We start from the raw sequence: 7,578 nt of genomic DNA, 5'->3' as shown, positions 1-7,578 counted from the left end.
TGTCTCTCTCTCTGTGTGTGTGTGTGTGTAATTTGTTCGTCTATATCATGGACGGGAAACAGATTAGCTTGAGGGCCACACATGTTCTATCATTACCCACGAAGGGTCAGACTTAACATGCACTCCTTGATATATTTTTTTAGAACAGCACTATTGAGTCTATTTAGGACACCGATTTGAATAACTCCCCATGCACTTTAAATGAACCATCAAGAGCTCTTGTAAGAGTAAGAGCAGCTGACTCTTAAAGTGGCACCCAAGACGTGTTTTGTTTCTAAATACATTAAATGTGTTCGAAATTAGGTGCTGAAAACGTGTGCAAAGACGTAGAAAATTTTAGTACTGAATTGTTGAGATATAGAGTAGCTTGAAACTCTTTTGCACCATCTAAATTTTCTGGATTTTTTGGGTGGGGATAAAACGGGCTCGTGCTGACGTCACGAGGAAAAAGATTAGTCGGTCCGGCCCCATTATATAAATTCCAAGCACACTTATTCCATGCAGTGGCCACTTCCTTCATAATAACAAGTATAGAGTGCAATTATCCATCATATTATGCCCACAAAAAAAACATCTTTCCTGAAGTGTAATGCGTTATTTGGGTTACAGTGTCTATGCCGTCTGCCCTGCGCTGTGAGGCAGCGGCAAACAGGCCAGGGTCCGCCGCACCGGCAGCCCCCTGTCAGCCCGACAGCGGTTAGAGTAGCTGCCGGAGGTCCAGTGTAACGACGTTAGGGTCGTCAGCCACGCAACTTCCGACCCCACGTTGTGGGGCAAGGAGGAGGAGGGGAAAAAAAATCATCCGCGGGGACCGGTGGGTGTCATGCTGCTGTGGCTGCTCATGGTGCACCCTTCGGCGGCGAAAGGAGCGCAATTAAAGGCCCGCTGAATTTCACCGGAGGCAAAAGAGAGGAAATTGTCCCGGCGGCGGGACTGCTGGTCATTATGCCGGGGCTCACAGTGCCTCTCTGCAGCCTGTGAGAGCGTGTGGCTGTGTGCAATGTGTGCCACTATTAATTCTCTTCTCCCCGCTTAGGAGCCGTGAGAGAAGGCAGGTATTTGACCGACAACTGAAAGTTCCGGAGAGGCGGGGATTTTCAGAGAATTCAGTGACACACCCATAGCCTCTGCAAGCTGAAAGAATGTCTCAGTTCTTGACCATTTTGAAGACTGATGAATTTTTTATTCATTCATTGTCCAGCTTGTTAACAATACTCTTCTCTGTGGTGTCATATTTGAGGATGTAGAATTTCAGTTGTTCCGCATAGCCAGTTACATGAATGTAGAGCACACAAATATGAGGTTTTGCTTCTCTTACTCACAAAGACCTGGGGAAAGTTATCAATTATGTACAGTACATGTAATGGTTGAAATGACCAAGTTGTAGAGAGAAGCGTATTCAGTGTGTGTGAGTGTGTGTGTGTGTGTGTGTGTGTGAGTATGTGTCACGTCTCAGAGACAGCAGGTCACACTTGCTGCATTCTAATTTTAGCTGCAATCGTTAGCGGCGAGTCCGCAAGAGGCCCGCCAGTGTTTCATAAAGTCGTCATTGGGTTACAAATGTGTCAACACCTTTAGGTCAAAGGCAGATATGAGCAAACTATTAAACACTCGGCCTGAGATTGGCTGGCGACCATTGCAGGGTATACCCTGCCTCTTGTCCAAAGTCACCCACGGCCCTAATGAGGACGAGCGCTATAGAAAATGGATGGATGGATATTTAACACTCAGATCCTGCCACCTCTTTCACATAAAAAAAAAAAAAGTTTCAATAAATCAACAGTTTGGAAACAAAACTCTCTTCATGGACTACAGTCTAGTCTGGCACTGAGGCAGCATTTCATACACACCAGCCACAGTTTGGTGTTGTAAATCTGTCACGTCAGGTGACTAACAGCGTGTTTGTCCTTTGGAGGCGGAGTGAGGCCAGTCCAGGTAGAATAGAGCAGCTGTTTACTGCACCTCAGAGGTCAATGGAGGTGTCGACTGGAATAATGATTGGGGATGACTGCTGAGCAACAACACCAACCCCCCCCCCCCCCCCCCCCCCCCCCCAACCCCACCCCCGCCCCAAACACACACACACACACACACACACAAAAAGGTTAGTAACTATAACTCATTATCTTTGTGAAGGCAGAATGTTAGCTACAGCTCTTTAATTGACCTTACTGCAAGGTGTAACTTCACCTTTATGGAGACATTATGCTTTTTTTTAACATTTTAAAACCATGCCTGTGTTTCTTAAAAGGTCTATGCCATTCTTCTGTCAAAATATAAAGGATAAAGAATTACAGAAGACTCAACATCTTGTTACACTCTGGTTCAAATCACTCACTCTCTCTTTTAAATGAAGCAATCCTGGTAATAGTGTTATCTAAAGGTAATCTGTGCTCACAATGCTTACGTTCTGGCTTTGACATGATGGCACATGACTGACGTGATTTTTGTAGTCCAGTATGACACTGGCACATCTCGGAGTCTAGCTCCCCAAGAATGGGTGGAGGAACTTTATGTGAGAGCAGTTATTATGTAAATTTTAATTGACATAATAAACAAAACAAATTGCACAATGGTTCGCTCCAGACACATTTTCAGATATAGGCACATAACGTTTACTATCACCCTTGACAAGTAGACGCGCACTCAAGTATGAGGGGCCGTTCGGGACATTATTCACGATTAGCTCTCACATTTACTATTCAAATGCTCTCACACACGCAAACTACTGAAAGGCTCTCATAAAAACTAGTCCAACCCGCTCATGAACACTTGTCAAATGCTCTTATAAACACTAGTCAAACACTCTCATACACAGGACTAAAAGTCTGTCTCTCATAAACACTACTCCAACTCACTCATGACCACTTGTCAAATGCTCTTATAAACACTAGTCAAAAACGGGCGCTCACGCACGCATTTCATTCATGCTCACGCACGCATGTAAATCACATTCACGTGTGCATGTCAATCACGCTCACGTACACGTCGATTATGCTCACATGTGACTTGTGTAACTTAATTTAGTTAGGTAGTTCAATTCAAAAAGTGAAACTCATATTATAGAGATGCATTACACACACTCAGAGTGCAATATTTCATATTTAAAATATATATATGTATAATTTTGATGCTTATAGCTCATAACAAATTAAAAACCCAAATTCCCCGTATTAAATATCATGTGAAAAGAAATAATTAATGAATCCAAGAAATAAAGGGATTTTTAATGTACAAATTAGGCAGGAATTTGCCATCCTGTCTGTAACGAACTGCATACATTTCAGATTGTAATGCAGCAGTGTTCAAACTCTGGCTTGAGTCCATGAGTAAAGACACGTCCATTTGCCCTGTAGTCCAAAGGCACAGTTATTTGACAGCACCCGCTTTCAGTTAATGGCGTCGAGGTCTTGAGAGACGAGCCAGCCTAGCCCTGCGTCATACACGACACGGCTTCTGATTGACCAATCAATGTGTCATATCCTACAGCACTTACAAATTAAAAGCAGACATATTAAATCAATGAGGAAAAGCGTTATTGTAACACAATAATCAACAAGTATATGTATATAAATATATGTATATACTATACGGTGACATGTGTGTGTGAATGTGATTGACATCCATGTGGGAGCGTCAGTGACATGCGTGCGTCAGCGCCAGTGACATGCACGCGTGAACATGATTGACGTGTGCGTGAGTGTCAGTGACATGATCGCGTGAACGTTATTGACTAGCAAGACTTTCAGTAGTGCGTATGAGAGCATTTGACTAGTGTTTATAAGAGTATTTGATAAGTGTTCATGAGTGTGTTTGACTAGTGTTTATGAGAGCCTTTCAGTAGTTTGCGTATGTGAGAGCATTTGAATAGTAAGGGTGAGAGCTATTGCTGAATAATGTCCCTAATGGCCCCTCATACTCAAGAGACCTAAATATTTGTGTAAAAAACAATGAAAAAGTCAATTTACCATATTATGTCCCCTTTAATACATTTTGCGTGCTCCAATTACTTTGATTTGATGCCAAATGTTAAACATGTCCAAAGAATAGGGTTTTGTTTACCTAGTATGCACTTTATCTGCATGTCGACCGAAACTTTTGACATCGTGCTTTTGAAAATGTGCCTTAATCAATCCTCCTACGTCTGACAAAAGGTGCTTTTCATATTTAAGCGTATACTCTCTGTGGTTATCTCTCCTTTCCTCCTCCCTGCATACATTCCTTCACTGGTCAAGGGTCAGACCTGATTTTTGCACAAAACTCGGGAGTTTCATCAAAGAGCAACTTTCAGGGCCAGTATGACTTTCATATATTCTTCTATGTGTTCACTTGTTCACTAATTGGGCCAGTTGGTCTTTTTTGCCTCTCGATTCATTTTAAGGTGATCAAAGGCGCAATTGAGTGTGTTGTGGTTGGTTAAGTATTATCAGGCAACATCTAACCTGCATTCCTCAATGAGGCGCCAAGTCTGAAACTTAAAGCAATTGAAATATCCTCTTTCAGTGGAATGAATGAATGTACAGTTGTGTTCAGAATAATAGCCATGTGTAAAAAATGAAGAGGAATTGTGGAATGTAGTCCAATCTTTCTGAGCCAGAATTCCAGTTCCCAGGTAGCCAAGTAGCAACTGTACAACAGAAAAAGAGAGTGGCCACTGGGTCGATAAACATATATATATATATATATATTCTTTGGATCCTGTCATCTTGTTGCAGCTTTTTTAGATATTTTGTCTAACTTGTCTATTTTGTCGGGACAGTTTCTGTTTAAGTGATTTCTTGATTGAACAGGTCTGGAGGTAATCAGGCTTGGGTGTGAAAATTAACTAAAAATTGTGATTAGCCACAATTAAGTCATGATTTAACAAGATGGGAAATTACTTTTTCGCATAGGGCCGGGTAACTGAATATTATTTTTTTTCTTAATAAATGAAATCACCATTTAAAAACAGCATTTAAGTTCACTTGGGTTATATTTGTCTGATATTTACATTTGTCTGATGATCTTAAACATTCAAGTGGGGAAACTATGCAAAAATATAAGAATCTGAGAAGGGGGACCAATACTTTTTCACGGCATTGTATATAATGGGATGTCTTTGACTGACCACTAATCACACTGTATATTTTTGTTTTGACAAGTTTTCTTTTATGCAATTAATGTATCTGTGATTCTATATTAGTTCCGTAAATACAACTCATTAGACTAACTTTGTCAATAAATACCTTAAAAAAATCCCAATTTAAAAAAAGGCAGTAGGCCTATTTGAGTAATAGCCAGTCATAGAGTGAGTACATACATAATATGGGACCACTGATGATGGTTTAGTATCTCTTTTCTATTTTGTTCCAAATGTGTTTGATAAGGTTGAGTTCAGGGCTCTCGAGTTCTTCCGCACAAAACACTACTTATGGAATTTGCTTTGTGCACTTGCACACGATCATGCTGGAACAGAAAAAGGCTTTTGCCAAACTCTTCCCACACAACCGTTCACAATGTCTTGACAAGGTAAATATTTAAGAGTTGTTGATACTTCCGAATACAGCTGCTTTTCTTCTGTCACTGCGCATAGCCTCAGACATGGGCTAAATATTCTAGTAAGTTTCCACCTTTAAATGCTGATGCACTCAAAATTGCAAAGCGCTCTCAGCATCTCTGTCACTCTTCGAAATTGAGTTTGTCATGCAGTGAGACACACTCACTGACGTGCTGGCTGCAAACGCAGAGGAATTTAATTTGGACTGTGGTGAGATGAACGCAGTCACACAAATCAAACACGATACTGCAACACTGCAACTGTACCTACATTCCTCCCCATTACCAGTTAAGGTGTAAAATCTGATCAGATGTCATTTATGTGCTTACAAGTGATGTTTTGGACATATATGGGATTATTGAGTGGACGTTCAGGAGCCAAGGACCGAGACTGACATATGGCACAATGTTGAGTAAATGTCAGTCTAATTCTGATAGGATCAAATATCAGTTTAGGAGACAGCTCAACTCCCTTATGTGTTACACAACTCTCACTGAATGAGTTAGATTATATGTGAACAACCTAATGATCTTTAGTGCTTTATGGCAGCAAACACTTATGTTTTAAAGTAACAGTACATTGGCATTGTACATGAAAACAACATTCATTATCATTGTCATGACAGAAAATAATATGAGTGGACCAACCTTAGCACCTTTCATTTACACCAGTGTTGCTGCTCATATAAATTATTTATACAGTACTATTGATCCTATTAACTATCCTATTATGTCCACGCGATGTTGCAGAGGCGTGTCAACCAGGACAGCCCTATAATATCCAGAGCCTTTAGGAACACCGGGCAAATCTCATCCACCCCCGGGGCCTTGCCACCGAGGAACTTTTTCACCACCTCGGTGACCTCAACCCCAAAGATAGGAGAGCCCGCCTCAGAGACCCCAGACTCTGCTTCCTCCTGGGAAGGCGTGTCGGTGGAATTGAGGAGGTCTTCGAAGTATTCTCACAACGTCCCGAATCGATTGTCAGCAGCACCCCATCCCCACTATACACAGTGTTGATGGTGCACTGCTTCCCCCTCCTGAGACGTCGGATGGTGTACCAGAATTTCATCGAAGCCGTCCGGAAGTCGTTCTCCATGGCCTCACCGAACTTCTCCCACGCCCGAGTGTTTGCTTCAGCGACCACCAAAGCTGCATTCCGCTTGGCCAGCCGGTACCCATCAGCTGCCTCAGGAGTCCCACGGGCCAAAAAGGCCCGATAGGACTCCTTCAGCTTGACGGCATCCCTCACCACTGGTGTCCACCAATGGGTTCGGGGATTGCAACCACGACAGGCACCGGCTACCTTACGGCCACAGCTCTGGTTGGCCGCCTCGGCAATACAGGGGTCCACTCGGACTGGGAGTTGTAACTCCTTCTGACAGGGGATTCTGCAAGACGTTCCCAGCAGACCCTCACAATACGTTTGGGCCTGCCACGTCGGACCGGCATCTTCCCCCTCCATCGGAGCCAACTCACCACCAGGTGGTGATCAGTTGACAGCTCCGCCCCTCTCTTCACTCGAGTGTCCAAGACATGGGGCCGCAGGTCCGATGACACGACCACAAAGTCGATCATCGAACGGCGACCTAGGGTGTCCTGGTGCCAAGTGCACGTGTGGACACCCTTATGCTTGAACATGGTGTTTGTTATGGACAATCGATGGTGAGCACTGAAGTCTAATTACAGAACACCATTCGGGTTCTGATCGGGAAGCTTCTGTAGCCGGGGATCGGATCGCCAAGGTCCCTGCCTTTGGCCACCGCCCAGATCACACTGCACCCGACCCCTATGGCCCCTCCCACAGGTGGTGAGCTCATGGGATGGGGGATCCACATTACCCTTTCGGGCTGTGCCCGGCCGGGCCCCATTGGTGCAGGCCTGGCCACCAAGCCCTCGCCTTCGAGCCCCACCTCCAGCCCTGGCTCCAAAGTGGGGCCCCGGTGACCCGCGTCCGGGCAAGGGAAAGCTAGATCCATTCAATGTATTCTTCGTAGGGGTTTTGCGGCAGTCCACTGTATTCTTTATCGGAGCTGAGTTCTG

Source organism: Phyllopteryx taeniolatus, chromosome 9 (assembly GCF_024500385.1).
Source record: "Phyllopteryx taeniolatus isolate TA_2022b chromosome 9, UOR_Ptae_1.2, whole genome shotgun sequence".
NCBI lineage: Eukaryota > Metazoa > Chordata > Actinopteri > Syngnathiformes > Syngnathidae > Phyllopteryx > Phyllopteryx taeniolatus.
The sequence above is the reverse complement of the archived record's forward strand: the minus strand, read 5'-3'. Positions refer to the sequence as shown.